Source organism: Cibotium barometz, chromosome 2, assembly GCF_041138505.1.
Source record: "Cibotium barometz isolate CiBa-2024 chromosome 2, ASM4113850v1, whole genome shotgun sequence".
Taxonomy (NCBI): domain Eukaryota; kingdom Viridiplantae; phylum Streptophyta; class Polypodiopsida; order Cyatheales; family Cibotiaceae; genus Cibotium; species Cibotium barometz.
In genome coordinates, this window is record NC_141047.1 from 15,561,062 (window position 1) to 15,579,560 (window position 18,499).

General features: G+C 41.7%; 1 pseudogene across 2 annotated transcripts; it reads right to left on the bottom strand.

Moving 5' to 3' along the window:
- Positions 1-1,751: 1,751 nt before the first annotated feature.
- On the bottom strand, positions 1,752-6,438 carry LOC147640705 (uncharacterized; annotated as a pseudogene). Of its 2 annotated transcripts, none has more exons than XR_015268240.1 (2): positions 6,240-6,438; positions 1,752-5,948 (listed from the first exon to the last, which is right to left on the bottom strand). The product of XR_015268240.1 is annotated as an uncharacterized LOC147640705, transcript variant X1 (transcript). The 2 variants fall into 2 exon arrangements; XR_015268242.1 differs by having other exon boundaries at positions 1,752-5,951; positions 6,240-6,397.
- Between the last annotated feature and the right edge of the window lie 12,061 nt (positions 6,439-18,499).

The window sequence follows — 18,499 nt, forward strand, 5'->3', positions numbered from 1 at the left end:
GATGCAAATGATGATGATGATGATGATCACACATCCGGTGATGATAGCGGTTCCGATTTAGATGGTGATTATAACATGGATGATGACTCGGACCCGATGAAGATGTTGATGACTCAGATGGTGACGGAAGTCATGTTGATTCGGATGGAAGTGCTGATGACGACATAGGCACTGATTTCGACAATGACCATGACTCCGAATTGGACGAAGCCATGAAGCTCCCATTTCTCTCCTTGACGGTGCGGGGAGGGGGTGACGATGCTTTCAACACCCTAATTGCAGTAAATTGAAGCAAAATTAGGGCTTGTCAGTATTGCTCACTGTGGTTTTTGCATACATTGACGGTTCTGTTCTTTTTTTGCTTGGGGATCTTATTGACCCAGATTGAATTTGCATGTAATACTACGTAGGTTGCGGGATTCTGATATTTAATGTTTGCTCACGATGGGGCTGCTAGAGAGTTTGTGGGTGTGACACCAAGTATGAAAATTCTAACTCCATAGGAATTTTCTTTGGTATATTTAAAAAATATCTGTGGTGACAGAATTTTGATCGGCCTTGTCTCTGTGGAGCTGTGATTTTTTCCGAATAGGAGAGTGAATAGGGGCCTACATTAGATACGCATGCTCCTAATTTTAAGAAAATTATATGAGGTAATTTTATTAATCCATTTGATAATCCTATCTTTCATGAATAGAGACTCCCTTTTTCAAGTTAGCCTAGCCTAGTGGGAATTAGTGTGAGCATAAAAACTAGCACGAGTAGAAGTAAAATTGTAACATTGTTGCCAATCTTTTAACTAAGTATGACTCTTCTAGGAGACTGAGCTGAAACTCTTCTTTGGGTTGCTGCTCGGTGAATGGAGAGACAAGAAGCCACATACTCGTATATTTTGCATCAACTGTGTTCATAACACCGGACCTGGTCTGCCTGCAATTAGGTGGCCTTTCCTTGGTTGATTGCCTTCCAGAAGAAGCTACAACAGGGCTGCTTCCAGCCAGGTGCCCACCCTTGCACACTGTGGGCATCACTGTCTGTTTCCCGCCCCTCTCTTAGGCCAGTGTGTGTCTTCAAGGTGGTACATTGTACAAGAACCACCCATGCTTTGTTCTCACTTGGCCCTCCTTCCTACACTCATAAATTGGCCCTTTAGTATTTATTTATCCCATCCCATAGCCAGGAAATGCCTTTTCACTTATGTGCCATCAGTAGGGGCATAAATGCAACTTGGGAAGCTCTTCATGTTCCCACAGCCTAAGAAGCCTCCAAACAGCTTAAATTACCACCTCCCAGTGATAATAATGAAACCCCATTGTCAGCTGAGACCTTATGCTCGGTAACAAGAAGACCTCCAGAATGTCTCCTGGCTGCAAGCTTGGTATTTCAGACCAACGAAAACAAAACAAAGGAGGTGATGCTGGTGCACCACTGAAGCCAAAAGTGCTTAGAGAATAATTTATGACAGGAGAATGCCAACCACTTCCATCTTCTATAGTAAAGCCCTAGTTCAAAATTTGAAGGATGCTCGCATGCAAATGTGTAGTGAGAAGCAATCACACAACAAAGTATTACTGGAACTGTAGATGTATTGCTCTACATGATGCGTATATTGCATACAAACATTACTATGATGCCCCAAGGTGTCCATTATTCATAGACAGACACTATCTCCCTTGCTAAACTGCTCTGCTTGACAAGAACACGCCGTTGCAGTGAAGTGGCACTAAAATGGTGATAAAAAGCAAGAAAAATTTACTGAAAGCTATAGCATTAGTGCCCATTGATTTTAAGCCGAGTACAACCACAACAACAAAAACCTTACTGAACAAAAGGCATAGGAGATCATCTTCACATGCCATTACAAACTTATAGACATAAACAAAGAGAACCAAACTGAACAGTCAGAAATGCATGTACAACCCCTTGAGATACCTAGGTCTTGCTGGACATACACATTAGTCATGATACCCTCATAATAGATAACCATCCAGACTCCAGGGCACCACTGCCCACTTACCATCCTGATGGCGCTGGGGCCTGCAGACTACAACTTCCAAGCTTGATTTTTGACAGGCATGTTACCCTATGTAATTTACACAAATATTGTAAGTTCAGGCCTACTGTATGTATTGTTGCCCTCATCCTCCAGCACTGGATAGGCTGCTACTAGAGTGTCCTGTGCACCTATGTACAGGGAGTTGTAGATTTTCCAGTAGACCTCACGAACCTTTCTGGCAGGGTGGAAAAGACCTTGCAGACAATAATTCAGCACAACTGCAGGCCCCAGAGCTACTCGCATCCCCTCAATAGCTTCAGTCACAGCATTGATCACATGCGGAGAAGTCTCGAAAATATTGGGCCATACATAATTGAGAAGATGTACCAGTGCATCCTCACAGCCAAGCCCGGCTACACCTAATGCCATGTGCTTCACTGCTGATGCTGCAGTCTGACGATGTACTAGATCTCGATCCATAAGAGCATCTTCCAAGAGAGGCGTAACGGCATAGATATAATCCTTCCCCATCTCCCCAATATACTCAAAGAGAAAGGAGAGAGACTTCAACACTCCATTTTGCACATTCAACTCGGGAACCCTGTACTCATTCATGAGTGCTGGTAAGACTGTGAATGGAGAGCAAGTTTCAGCAACGATTGCAATAGCCACAGTGGTACAAACCCGATTCTGCCTCTCCTGCACTTTAAGGTTGTTCAGCAAAGTGGCTAAGACATCTTGAGGGCCAATAGCCTTTGCAATGTACCCAAATGTGTTGACAGTAGCTCTTCTAATCCCTTTCTTATGTGCTTTAAGCATTTCAAGAAGCTCAAAGCATATTCTCATCCACTCCCTGGCTGGCACAAACTCTGCTCCTCTATCAGCAATACGCCCCACCAGATCTATGCAATTCTCTTGAACCTTCTCATGTCTGTTCTTCAAGATTGGTGTCAGGCGAGGGAGTAAATCCTTAATAGGAGGAGTCATTTTTGTCATTCCAATCACATTCACAATGGCCTTCAATGCACCCAAAATGGAGCCAAGAACTTCTGGATACTCCTCTCCTAAATACTCGTACAAAACTACACCAAGGTGACCCATGAGCTGCTCCTCAGAGCATTGCTTCATGACAACTGCAATTCGGGAGATAAGATCAGCTGCTTGCTGCCTGACTTTTGCACTCTTATTATTCAGCCGCCACTTGATGGTTCCACATATCTGAGGCAAATAGGGCTTGACACGCTGACCTAAAGCATTCACAACTGCACCAAAACCATTAAGCATCACATTGGCATCATCACTTGTTTGCTCCTGGAAAGCATACAAGATACCATCAATAAGTAGCTCTTCCAGGCGGGCATCTATGTCTGAGGCCCCAAGATTTGTAACCACTTTCTCTATGGTCTCCATAACCATTCTTCGATAAGGTTCACCTTCGTCCTTGAGATCCTCGACAACTCTTCCAATAATATCAGCCACACCAACCTTGTTGGCAATCTCCACTGTGGTATCTACAAGTTGCCTGTAGTTTCGGCGATCTAAGGCCATTCTTCTAACCCAGAAATTGCGGAAAAACTCAGGAAGAATCTCTGTTCTGATGTAGTCAGCTTCAACTCCCTCTGTACTCACACACTGCTTAACCACTTTCAGCACTATCTTCTTCATTTCTTCATCAGGAGACTGGAACTCCCTGATCAAAATCACCATCACTTCCTTTGTGTAATAACTGGCATACATTGCATCCATAAGGGGTATAATGAAACCAATAGCTTTAAGAAATGCAGCGAGAACCTTCCCTCTATGTGACCTGATACCTTTCCAAAGTGGCTTCAGAACCGAGTCAAAACTCTCTATACCATACGGAGCAGCAGCTTCTGCCAGCGCAGCCAGTGAAAGTGCAGTAATGGTCCTCACCTTCTGGTTTTCATCATTCAAACCATGCTCAATAATCTCCACTAAAGATTTCAGATGTGGAAGAACAGCACAACCCATCAGAATGGCAATCTGCTGCACGATCTTGATACCAGTGTGTCTAGCTTGCCATGACTTTTTGCTTTGGCATACAGCCTTAAGAAAAGGGAGCAGTGCTGGAATGCCCAGAGCTGAAGCAACAACACTAAATGCCCTTGCAGTAGTGTTACGTACATACTCATCTATGTTATCAATGTCAGGTCTCATTGCAGCAATCATTGTCGCCAGCCCAGCTGCCTTGCTCAGATTAGATATAATTTCCCGCCCTTCCACACGAGCATAATAGTCTTCATCAATCAAAAGAGGCTCGATTACCACAAGAATCTTATGAACAAATGGCCTTACCAGTTCATCCAGCTTGTACAATACCCTGTCTATGACCTTAACAAGAAGATGCCTTTCCTGATCTTCAAGAGTTGGAGACATGAGCAATGGAAGAATTTGGTTAAAAAGAGGACCAGCACCAAATTCTCTAGCTTTATCAGTCAACTGTCTCAAGGCAGTCTTCCTTTGAGGAGGGGTACCATTTTTGACCTTTAAGAGGAGCTTCATAATCTTCCTTTCCTTGCTCTCTTCTGGAGACAGCTTTTCTTCGTCGTCCTCATTGAGAAGAGCACCAAAGTGTTGATAATCCTCAGGCTTCATGAAAGGCAAACCTCCTGGTGGTTCTTTAGGGACATCAAACTGCTGACCTCTGTTTTCTTCTGGGATTGAATAGAGTGGGGTACCCATTAGCGGAGTTGGGGTTGCTAGAAGCTTTCGGGCTGGGGTACGGATTGGTACATAAGATGCAGGAGGGTCCAGTTTCTTGTATCCTTCCTGCGGAAACATGGCATCAAGCTCCTCATCAGACAAAGGTCGATTCCTCTCTTCAATATCCCTTTCCCACCTCAGGAGATTGTATTGCTCAGGAGTAATAGCCCCACGGAGTTGAATTGTGGTGGGTGTGGGAGTGGCAAGCTCGACACCTCCTATGGGCGTGACACCGGGTGTAAAAGCAGATGGCGTTGCACCCATCATAGGTGTGGCACTCCCCATAGTGACTGGAGTTTCATCCCAACGAGACCGTTGCTTCTTGGGGGTTGGTGTTGCAAGCCCTGTGACCTTTGGAGTTGCATCCCAATTCATGCCTGCAGGAGTTGCACCGGGAGTAATTCCACCTGTGGGAGTTGCATCAGAGTCGACCAGACGACCTGGAGTAGGCGTTTCATCCCAGCGATTCCTCCTCGAAGCAGCGGGTGTAGATTCTATACCCGCCCTACCAGGTGTAGGTGTGGCATCCCACTTAGTAGGCCCAGGAGTGGCATCAGGCGCATCCCATTCAGAAGTACTCCTTGCCTTCTTAGCATCATCTTGTTCAGTCGACTGATCCCACCTATTGCGCCGCTTCTGCCCAGCAGAAGCGGTTTCAACTGATGTAACCAGTCCTTGTGCCTTTGTGGGGGCAGTAGAATCCTCTTGAGCTTTCCTATCAGCCTCTTCCTGCTGCTTTTTAGCTATCAAACGAAGCGTCTCCTCCTTCTCTCGCTTCAATGCCTCCTCTCTCATGACATCTGCATAAGTGCGAACAGAGGCATCTGGTGTCTTCTCTCCCATTGCAAATGCATCATTCCTGTCAGGTGATATGATGCGATTTAATCTCCTCTTTCTGTAATCATCCTCCCTATCAATGATCCTCTGAGGCTTCTTGAAACCAAAATCATCCTCAGCAGCTTCACTGCCCCTAGGTAAGTCAGAGAGAACAGACTTCGGGGCCGTGTAGGAGGCAAGCTTCCTCGCAACCTCTCTTTCGGTGGGGTCCTGTTCATCCTCTTCTTCATTCACAGGGATAGAGCTCTCATAGCCTTCGTATCTGTTCCCCGCTCCATACAGGTCCTTGTCAAAACTGACAGAGGTGAGCGCTGCAAGCTCTTCTTGCATTTTGCGCCGCTCCTCCTGCGCCCTGGCAATGTCAGCATCCAGAACCTCCATCTTGAAGGACCTGCTAAAGGTGAACAAGGTAGGGACAGAGCAAAGAAAATTGAAAAGATATAAGAGCAGAAATGATAAGAGAAATGAAAAAGTCAGAGAAAATAAAATGCTACACAGATCAGACAGGAAAGAACGAGAAAAACCCTCAACGCCTGAAAAAAGCACAGGATTTCTCTCAGAAACCCTCGATCCCTAAAAGGCACCACTGGATTTCTGACAAAATCCCTAAGAAATGCCATGGCTGTCAGCAATGGCGATTGAAAAACATTCGAAATAAAAATAACAATCTTGATGATCTAACCTTGATCGAGTGTAAAAGTGCACGAAGAAAGATCAGAAAAGCAGCTACTCGTTTCCGCAGGAGTCCCGCAGAGCTTCCGGAGAATGGAACAATTTAGGAGCAATGAGATGGAAAAGAAGCCGGCCGACCTTACCCTAAACTTTAAAGCATTTCTTCCCGAATCTTATTTTTTTTATTATGGATATATCTTGTTGCATAGGAAGTGTGTGAAACCCATGCTAAGTGTGATAGCTTTTTTTACCTTCTTTCTTTTATTTATTTTTATTGTGGAGGTAGATTCAAACTCAAAAGGCATGTGCACATGACAATTGGGAATTGTAGGACACCCCTTGGTTCTCAATTGAGGAATGCCTCGACTCTTTCTGTCAATTGAGGAATGCCTCGACTCTTTCCTTCATCAAGTTAAACGGGCAAGAAATGTATGGCTCCACACTTCATGTACCAAGTGTTGTAGCCTGTGGGTGGTAGTGCCCATCTACCAAACAGGTATTGAGCCCAGCGGCATCTGTCAAGAGCCACATGTCTTTGGTTTGGAAATGTTATTTTGTGCCTTGTGCTTGAAGAACTCCAATTGTTGTCATCACGCAAAGAATTTTAGCTTCCTCATTGATGAAGTCAAAAATTTTGGAAGAGTGGTGTTATTTGTGTGCCACCTAAGAAATAAACCCATGCTAAGCAATCCACCTTGGTAGCAAATCAACTAGGATACCTTCTTATATAATTTTGTTAGAAGGTTTTACATTTTTTTACTCTATACACTCTAAGTTTGCAACAATTACATTTAATGCATTTGCAACTATGATGGTGTTATATCTTAGTGATAAATGTTTATCAATTCTGTTGATCCTTTTCTACTTATAATATAGATTATATCACTTTCAAGATGCCATTGGTTGTTGTGTTATTATTTTCTATAAAAGGCATCTCTCTCTCTCTCTCTCTCTCTCTCAACCTCAACCTCAACCTCAACCTCAACCTCAACCTCAACCCAAGCCAAAATATTTAGAAATAGTAATATTATACGATTTTTAGGGAAGGTGATTGTACTTGATGCTTGCCATTGAAGATTTACTAGTTGATTAGTAGGATGTTTTTGTTCATGTATGTTTTCTTTTCTAGACCATGGATTTAGCTCAAGACCTACATGGTCTTTCACTTATGTGTGTATCAGGTCTAGTATGTCATTTTGGACCTTCATGGATCTCTCTCTCTCTCTCTCTCTCTCTCTCTCTCTCTCTCTCTCTCTCTCTCTCTCAATTTTTTACCTAAAAAGGTGGTAATTTTCATGTTTAAAGAAATATACAAAGCTTATAGCTCATGATTTTATTTTGGAGATGAAGTATGATTGTAATATCACATCAACACTTTTACATCATTTTGGAGCATGTTAAATGCTCTAAGAAGAAGTTTCTTACAAATCAATTTCTAAGGGCAAGCTAAGATATCCTATAGGATTTCATGTCTAAGACAAATGATCAATACAAAAACCTTCAAAGGCTCTATTATTCCTAATAATCCATATGAGATAGAAAAACCAAATTCTGAGAAAATGCATAATGCATTCAACCTATGTAGAAGCAAAATTCCATTGACCAAAAGTCCATTGTGTTTTCTTGAGCTTGTACCCAAAGGCTTTGTAGACCCTGTCATTTATCTCCTTCTAGAATTTAGCAATCCTAGCGCACACCCAAAAGCAATGCTTAGTGTGTTCTTGCTTGAATCCACACCCAAGATAAAGATCTATTGTCATGTGCCTAGCAGCACTGAGCCTTTGACCAAGAAGAAGAGATCCAATAGTCATCCTCCACATGAAAACCTTATGCCTCAAGCATATAGGTACAAACCACAAATTCTGAAAAGTCTTCTTCCACCAAATTCAAGGTTTTGCAGCCCCCAGACAATGTTACAATGACTATATATATCCTCATTAGTGTGTATAATAGAATGGAAAGCTTTGGTGGGAGCCTTCCACCAATCCCCTTTGTAAGAGGTGATCATCTAATCCATGTACTAATCATGAACCTATACACTAGATCCTATCTCCAAGTTATAAATGTAGTAATAAAGTGTATGCCATGCTTCCCTATAGTTGGGAGGTAATCAGAATCTTCTTTTGGCTTGGGAAAAGGGGAGGAAGTCTCCATTGTTGTCCTTGGTATCCTGATTTTATCTCACCCCTTTCTTGAAAAGGGTCTTGGCTCTCAAGAGGCGGAACTTGAAACTCCAAAAGTTTTGATGTTGTCCATGGCCAAGGAGTTCCCTGTGTACCTCGTTCTTCTATTCCATTTGAGTTGAACACAACAAAGCTTCCAAGATTGAATTAGTAAATTGGATTAGGGATAAGGGACCTTGCATGGAGAAGAAATCCCATGAAAATAAAGGTGCATTAGAAAAATCTTATCCCATATGTCAAGGTCCCAAATCCCATGAAAATAAATTTTAGAACCTTGGGTAATGTCCCACAGGCATCTACACCAAATATTATCAAACATTTTGTGCATAAAAGTAGCTCTTCTAGCAATCATATGATCATAAAAGTAGCTCTTCTAGCAATCATATGACCATAAATGTCAATGCAACCCAACCCACCATTCAGCTGAGAAGAAGTGATGAAAGACCAAAGATACTCTTTCCAAGATTGTTCACTTTGGAGGGGCTTGCTTCTTCAACACTCTCTTAATCACTTGGGTAATGACAAGACCTCTAGGCTTATGAGTTGGGCTCCATCGTGGGCAATATTCACATCGGTATGTACTATGCTAAGTAGGATATGGTTGTCAGCTTATGATTTTGATGTAAGCTATAATAATAAAATAAATACATATAAATTTGTAACTTTTTTGAAATTGACAAATAAATTTTTAAATGTAAAAATGAGAATCATTAAGGTCCATTGTATATAATTTACAAGTTTTTCCTAGAAAAAAGGGGGTTCAACCACCAACTTAATGAGTTGGCTCACCTTCACCCCTTTTTTATCACTCTTAAAGTCTCTCTCATGTGCATCCTTGGTTTAAAAAAGGGGGTTCCACCAACTTGATATGCCACATCAAGTTGGCCCACCTTCACCCCTTTTTTACCACATTCTTGAAGACTCTCTCATGCACATCCTTGGCAAAAAACGGTGGGGTTCAAAACCCAACTCATCTCATGTGCCACATTGAGTTGGGATTCTAATATCTCTCTCTCTCTCTCTCTCTCTCTCTCTCTCTCTCTCTCTCTCTCTCTCTCTCTCTCTCTCTCTCTCACACACACACACACACACGTGCATGTGCGCACCCATGGAAGAAAAATCAACAAAATAAGTACTTGTTTCTGACTTTTGCAAAAATCCCTTATAGCTTCAGGAGAATGGGACCATTTGGGAACATGAGATGGATAAGAATGAAAAGGGTGGAATTGGCCACAATGTAGAAGCCAACTTTGCACTCAAGTTGAAATAATATGTTAGTGCACGGGAAGTGTGTGAAACCCATGATAAATATGTAATAGCTTTAGTGTGAATCTCACTATTTTAAGGCTTGATGATGCACGAAATGGCCGAATTGCCAATTTTGGCAAAAATGACAAGGTAGGAGTTGAGCCATTTTGTAATTGGGAACTATTATTGGAAACTTGGGGAGCATCCTACCGTTCCTAAATGTCATGCACATAAGCACCCACTTGTAAAGGATTTGAAAATTTTTAAATGTCATTTTAGTCCATGTGTGAAATCCTTTAAAGGATTTCAAGCGTTTACTTGGTTCTTCACCACACAATAGATTCTAGCTTCCTAATTGATGAATTGCAAGAAGTGGTGTTGTTTCTTGCTTGAATGAGTTATATGGGTCTAGGGTTGCAGAGCTTTGTAGATTCACACCATGCATGGTATGGGACACGTACAATGGTGTTTTGACTACAAGATGGTCTCATGATCTAAACTAATGCTATGCTGGTGCACATGTCTATCTCTCAAGGGTGGCTCAATGAAGTGCGCCTATAGTTAAGAGGTGAGTTGACCACTTATTGCTTCCCTTCAGCAGGTGATCTATGTGTATGTGTGTGTGAGTGGTCTGGCTCTTGTAAGTGAGTGATCTATGTGTATGTGTGTGTGAGTGGTCTGGCTCTTGTAAGTGAGCCTAAAGTTGGGAGGTAAGTCCACCTATTTCTTCCCTTCAGTGATCTATGTGTATGCGTGTGTGAGTGCTCTTGGGTATCGTGCATCCAAATTACTCACACATGCATACACATAGATCACACAAGAGAAGCAATAGGTGCAAACTCGCCTCCCACCATAGGCTTGCTTCATTGAGCCACCCTCAAAGCTTGGGAGACATAGATGTGTCCTTCACCATAGCATGGGTCCTTCATATCATGCGACCACCTTGTAGTCACACCAACACCATGGGTGTCCCATACCATGTGTTGAAATATACAAGTGAATAGGGTGTGTGCGGGAGAGGCTATAAAAGAGAATCTGTAAATGTGAAAGAACCTGTGAAAAGGTGAGAAGAATCTACTGGGAGAGAATAAAGGGTAGCATGAGAAGATTTAGGAAGTGTGGAGATATTTTGGGAGAGGTGGAGAGAATCAAGCAAAAAGAGGTGGAGTGAATCAAGGAGAAATCAGTGGGATTAGATGCTTGGATGTAAACTCTATAAATTGAGGCATTGGCCTAATGAGAATTTGCTGGTTTTTGATTATCCATGGCTACATTAAGCTATTAGTTAATTACTCACTAATCACATCTTAATTATCATCTAATCACTTTGTTAATGATATTGATTCACATTATCTTGCTAATCACTTTGCTAATTAGGATTAGTAGCTAATTAATATTTTTCCTTCTTTTTCAACTAACCTCTGCACCCCCAGCCAGTGGAGGAGCTCCCTCTCCTTGCACACATCAAATTAGCCCAAACCCTTCTAGCCATAGATAGCCACTTCGATGGTGCTCCAGCCAGTTAAATCAGAAGCGCAAACCGCTGGCGCATCTAGGAGAAATCATGTTTTTTTCCAGCGTAGTTTTTTCTGATGAAATTGCAGATCTTGTCTACTCCAAATCAAATTGATATAATTCCTCTTAGCCCCGGGGGTTTTCAAGCATGCTCTACAAGATGGTGAAGTCAGAATTTGATTTGATCAAGTCTACAGTGAGATACAAGCTCTTCATCAAATCTACAGGTGACTTTGGTAAAACAGAGATTAAGCATTCAATATTTGGTCAAATCTTCTGTTTCTTGGCTTAATCCTCTACTAGACTAATTGCTATTGATGGCCTTGAAAGGATTTGAGCTCATTTGAACTCTAAGGCCTCAGATCTGGGCTCCCCGCATACTCTATTTTTTGCACACAAAATAGAGGATTAATTTGCTAATCAGTGATTAATCAATGCTAATCACTATATTTTGGTGTAATTGAGGGTTCAAATTGATTAATCAATGATTAATCAGTGCTAATCACCATTAGGTATCTGATACAAATCCCTATAACTTCAGATTGCAATTCAGAGATGGTTTGATACTCCAACCATTCCGTACAAATTGGTTACTCTTGATTTAATGTAATTTTTGGTAAAATTATGCTGATAAATTTATGGTAATCATCATTTTGCATTTAACCCCCCTTGGTTAATGCCTACAAATCACACTCAAATTCAAGATTATTCACAGCCAGAGTTGCATTTGGGAATGTGCATAAGAATGAATGCTATATGCATTATGTATCGGGCACATTACATCAGTGTAAAAATGGGATTAGACACTGCCCTTGTCTAGAATAAGGCAAGAGGTAAGACCTCCCGCATAGATTTGGGTTTGCATTGCATAATGACACAAGATAAACATCAAAAGCCCAAAAGAATTGTCAACAAAACGTTTAAACATTACTCTTGTGGGTTTCCAACAAAATCTCCATTCAAATCCCTCTTGAATTGTGATTAGACACTGACCTTGAGTACCTTGAGTAGTACTCAAGTGTTCAAACCTTCTCAAAACCCTCAATGACTACTTCATTTGTGCTTAAGAAGTTTAAAGGGGAGTCCTTTCACACAAGGCAAGTTAAAATTAAATTTATGTTAAAAGGATGGGATATGGGACATTGTAAATGGAAGGGGAAAATGTTTGGAGGATGAAGGGGATAAAAGGAACAAATGGTTGAGCTAGGATGAAAAAGGATTAGCTATTATTGCATTAGGATTGGGTTATGGATTTATTCATCACATTGCATCACAAGATACATCTAAGGGTGATTGGGATGAGCTAGAGAAATTATTTGGCAAAGCAAAAGAATTAAAAATAAGCTTGAAAATACAATTCTATGGCTTGGATATTAAAGATAGTGAATCACTTTCAGCACACCTTAACAAAATGAAGAGGATAACACAACAATTGGTTGGCATTGGGGCACCAGTAGAAGAAGAGGATTCCATAGCCATATTGTTAAAAAGCATGACACTTGAGGAGTATGGGCCCTTGGTGGGTACCTTGAAGAACCTCCTAGATCCAACATTGTAGGAGTGGAAGCAACACTCATAGAAGAAGAGAAGTGGATTCGAGGGAAGACAATTCAAACTACATCGAGTGAGGAGAAAGCACTCTTCTCAAGATGACGAGAGAAGAACCAAGCAAAAAAATAACATGCCATCATTGTGGAAAAAATTGGCGACATAGCGAAGGGTTATTGGCATAAAAAGAGAGCCGAAGAAGCCAATGTAATGTCAAAGAAGGAAGATAGTGATGAGGCCTCGTAGGATGGAGGCAACACCTATCATCTCTTCTAGATGATATGTGGAGCATGGCTCCTAACCCCTGGTTGTAACCCCACTCTCCCGGTGTGTAAAGTGTCGACATAGCCAACATTGTAGCTCATAGTGCAACCTAGACGGACCACTCCAACCATATGAGTATGGAGTGTAGGTCAGGTCAATATATGTTAAGTGTTAGACCCTCATCACATTGAGGGGAGGTGTTGAGAAAAGCAATGTGTGAGGGTGCAACATGAGTAGACCAAGGGAGGAGCATGCTAAAGAGAATGTGGGGGTGAGAGAGAGAAGAGAGAGCTTGAGTTCCTTGCAAGAAACCACACACACACACACACATAAAAGAGTGCAAGACACAAGAGAGAGATGGATGGTTGAATTTTTTTCTATCTTCTTCTCTTCTCTATATATACATATATCTAAAAGATAAGAGTCCATACATAAGGGAAAGTACTCTCCTACAATAACATACAAAATGGTCGGTCCATAGTGTGAACCCGACTATATGAGCTGGCACTATAGCTATGCCATAACTCTAGTACTCCAAAATGGCTATCACACAGTCACTTTGGAGTACTAAAGTTATACTATACAAAATGGTCGGTCCATAGTGTGAACCCGACTATATGAGCTAGCGCTATAACTATGCCATAACTCTAGTACTCCAAAGTGGCTGTCATATAGCCTGTCATCCACTGGCGACATATCAACCATAATCTCACCAACCGTGCTAGTGGCATAAGTGCAGAAGCTATCACCTAGGCAGGTCATCAATGTCCGTCGTAGCACTGATTGAGCTCAATATCTCAACACTCCCCCTTGAGCTCAACTCCACACACTGCACTCCAAGTAAGCTCCTAAACCTATGGAGCTTCTCTATGCCCAATGCCTTCGTGAAGATGTCAGCCACCTGATCCTATGTGCTGACATATACTAGATCTACATCACTTTGCTAGAACCTTCTCCCTCATAAAGTGATAGTGCACTTCAATGTGCTTCGTTCTAGCATGGTATACTAGGTTACTAACCAAATGTATGCTACTCATGTTGTCACAATAAATGATAACTGCCCTATCCATGGGCTCACCCATATCAACAAAGTAGCTTCTGAAACCAAGCTACCTCACAAGCTATCATAGCAGCACCCTTGTACTCTACCTCTATACTCGACAAGGCAACTGTTGGCTACTTCTTACTACTCCGACTCACAACAGCACTCCCAAATGAGAACATAAAACCATTAGTAGATCTCTTGTCTGCTGCAACACTACCAACCCAATTAGCATCTGTGTACCCATGTAGCTGTATCTTTATACCAGCCTCATAGAAAAGTCCATAATCAACTGTGGACTTTATGTACCTGAGAATCCTTCTAGCTGCATCCAAGTGTGGCTTCCTAGAGGGGCCTACATAAACTAACTCACAAGTCCAACAGCATAGCTCAACTCTAGCCTAGTAATGGTCATGTAGATTAAGCTACCCCCACTGTGCACTTGTATGTGGTGGGGTCCTCCTAAAACTCACCTGTATCTATGGAAAGCTTTGTGTTCTGCTCCAACGGCACTGAAATAGGCTTACAACCTGTCATGCCATACTTGGAGAACATGTCCAAGCCATACTGCCTCTGCAAAATAACAAAATGCCATGAGGTGATCTCACCACCTCTATGCCCAAAAAAATACCATGGGTCACCCAAATCCTTCATCTCAAACTTCTACTTCAAAAGCCTCTTGACATCATGTATGTCAGCATCATTATCACCAGTGATAATCAAGTCATCCATATACATGACCAACATCATGATCCCTCTATGTGTCTTTTTTCACATAAAGTGAAAAATCTACACTGGATATCTGAAATCCAATGGTAACAAGATACTCCCCAATCTTGTTTGACCATGCTATGGGTGCCTGCTTCAAGCCATACAAGGCTTTGCCTAACTTGCACACAAAATCTAGGTGTGCATCACTCTCATAACTTGGTGGCTGCATCATGTATACTTCTTCTTGCAAGTCACCATGTACATCCATTTGATGTAAAGACCAACTCTTTGTTGCAGCCTTAGCAATGACAGCTCTCATGGTTTCCATTCTTGCAATTGGACTGAATGTCTCTTCATAGTCAATGCCATAAGTCTGCACATAGCCTTTGGCAACCAATCTTGCCTTATACCTGCTCACTGAACCATCAGAGTTATTCTTGACTTTATACACTGAAATAAAGGTGCATCTAGATTAGCCCAGGATTATTCTAATTATCCTAGATTAGGAAAAGCTCGAGAGATTAGCACTAAGCAATATGGAAAATAAATGTAATGAGTATCACAAGATGTCAAAAAGGTACAATACTCCTAGAGCACATGCCTTTTATAGTCCCAAGGCCCATGTGCCCTAATCCCACATGTAAATGACCCTAAACCCATGTGCCTAGGCCCATCTCATGTGCATGTGCATCCTAAGAACACTTTGTTACAAACCATCCCCTCCTAACATGATTTCGTCCTCAAAATCAAAGGGTGGTCGTGCCCAAAGAAAAGACATATACAAGTGGCTATGTACAAAAGTCAAAAATCACATCCATGACTAAATGTCAATGTTGTGGAAGGCCCATACATGAATCATATGAGCCCCAGGATCAAATGGAAAGGATAAAGGGCTCCTCTCGATGATGCAGGTATCTATGCAACCACGTAGATTGAAAGGAAATCCAAGGCATAAAAAATCCAAGGCAATGGTCCCACGATAATCTGGTGCAAGTGGAAAGGATAAGGAACCATTGTCGATGATGAAGCTAGTCGAGTATCCTCCAGGATCAAATGGAAAAGACACTAGTGTCACCCCGAAGATGAGGTAATCCACACGTGTGACCACATAGATGTAATGTAAATCCAAACCATGTAGGCTCCAAAGCAACGGCTCTCGAACTGCCTAGATTGAATGGAAAATGTAGAGAGCTAATGTCAGTGTCATGGTGGGCTAACCCTCCTAGATTAAATGGATAGACACCCATGTCGATGACATGACTCACTATAACTTCGTGCTGCCTGGGTCAAATGGATAGCCAAAATGTGGACCATCTAACCATGGAACAAATGTGTGACCACTTGTATCGAGAAGGAAGTATCCAAGATCCTCGTCCAAAGTGAAATGACCACCAAAAATATCATCTAATCCATGATCCAAATAACTGCTCATGTGAGAATATGGATGTGATGCATGTAAATCCACATAATGCACCATATAATCAGATACCATGCATCCCAAATGACATATACTACAACCAAAAGTAAATGCCCTGGCTCCAAAGAAAACAAGATCATGGCGACATCCATAGAAGCCAAAAGAACACATCTCAAGGTCGACATCATGCGAGGGTAAGAGTGAATCAATGCTGTCATCCCATGTAGCCTCACTCAAAATGTCAAAAACATGATCCACTACATCAATAGGTATATGGGCATGAGCCAAACCATGCACTGTCTCCTCATGTGTAAAACCCTCTATGTGTGTATGATGATCTAAGATATCAATATACTCATCAGCATCATCATAATCATCTCACTGAAAAATGAAGATGTATCCTCACATGAAAGATAAATGGTATCATCCTCTAAATCATCATCTACGACATATCCAAGGCCTTCAAGGTCATCCTCATAAACATGGTCTATCTCCATCAATGATGCCCCTATGCATACACCCACTTACATCCAATTGTCTTCTTTTCCTTAGGCAAAGGCACTAACTCCCATGTTGCATTTATATCTAATGCTAACATCTCCTCATTGATGGCATCTTCCCATTTCTTATTTCCAAGTGCTTGCTCAAAACAAGTGGGCTCTAATTCCTGTATTTCTTTAACCATGTAAGCATAATGATGGGCTGTATATCCATCATATCTTAACTTGTCAACATAGTACCTAACCCTTGTAGACCTATGTACACCTGGATCATTGCTAGGTGTCCTCAAAACATCCCTCGTTCTCCTTGCACCAGGGGTAACCATAGACAGAATGCCAAGCTCCTCATCAAGGTTTTGCTCAGAGCCGCCTAGAGTCACAATCCACATATGAGTGACCTGCTGACAGATCAAGAACAAAAGGTTGATCTACCTTTTCCTTCCCTTTGCATGATACATGAGGTTGTATCTACATCGGTCCTCAACCTGCCTAACCACCATGGGCTAACATTGGATCCATTGCTAGAGGACTCTCCAGGTCCACTAAGCACCTGTGATTGCTACTCTATATGTGGTGCAGCATCAACGCTTCTTACATCTACATCTTCCATTGCCTTCACTACTGGTGCATACCAGAGACTCATCTCGTCTCAAAGACAACATCTTTGCTTACTCACATCTCACGAGTGGTAGGGTTACAACATCTATAACCTTTCTGACCCATAGCATAACCAATAAAGATGCATTTCTCTGCCTTTGGATCCAACTATGTTCTTACTTCATCATCAAGAACATGCACATATGCAATACACCCAAACACTTTCAAGTGAGACACATCCGGTATTATGTACACTTATGTTCAGGCGTTAGTGGGTGTCCTGTTCATAATGTACACAGTAGTTGCTACTTCTTCTGCCCAAAAATAATGTGGCATATTCTTTTCAGCCACCAAGACACGTGTCACTTTTGCAATGTGCCTTCTTTCTGCAACACCATTATGAGCAGAGTGTACCTGCATGTAAATTATCTCTTGATTCCTTGCTTTCTCAAGAAATCGCTGAACTCATTGGAGAAATATTCTCCCCCACCATCTGATCTCACGCACTTTATTTGCATGTCTTTTTCCTTCTCAACCAAGGCTTTAAATCTTTGGAAGTGAGCAAACACCTCACTTTTCGCCTTCATGAAGTAAACCCAAACTTTCCTAGTGTGGTCATCAATGAATGTAACATAATACCTGCAACTTGTAATTGTTGCAGTCTTGGCCGGTCCCTATACATCTGAATGTATGACATCTAATGGCCTTAAACTGACATGCTTTTCATGTGGGAAAACATGTTTGGCCTGCTTACCAAGTTGGCATGCTTCACATACTTTATGCATACCATCAACCTTAAACTTTGGCAAACCTGCAACAATATTTTGGGCTTGCATAGACTTCAGTTCATTGTATATTCACATGACCAATGCGCTTGTGCCATATGTCAATATCTACAATGACACATGTTCCATCTGTAAACATGGCTGCCTTTACTTCGGGCATGTTCACAACCAAAGTAAACATCCTACCATTTCTGTTACCCTTTGCAACCAAGTGACACATATTTTTGAAGTCTTTCACAAAACATCCTTGAGGATTAAACCTCACATACAGACCCTGCTCAACCATCTATCCAACAGAAACTAGATTCTTTATAACATTTGGAACATGAAGTACATCTGCCAAGTATTTCATTTTGCCATCCTACATGGACAATGGCACTTTACTATAACATGCACAATGGGATGCGTAGAATCATCACTTATTTCTACATAACCTGGTTTTTTCATTTTTTGCATGTCT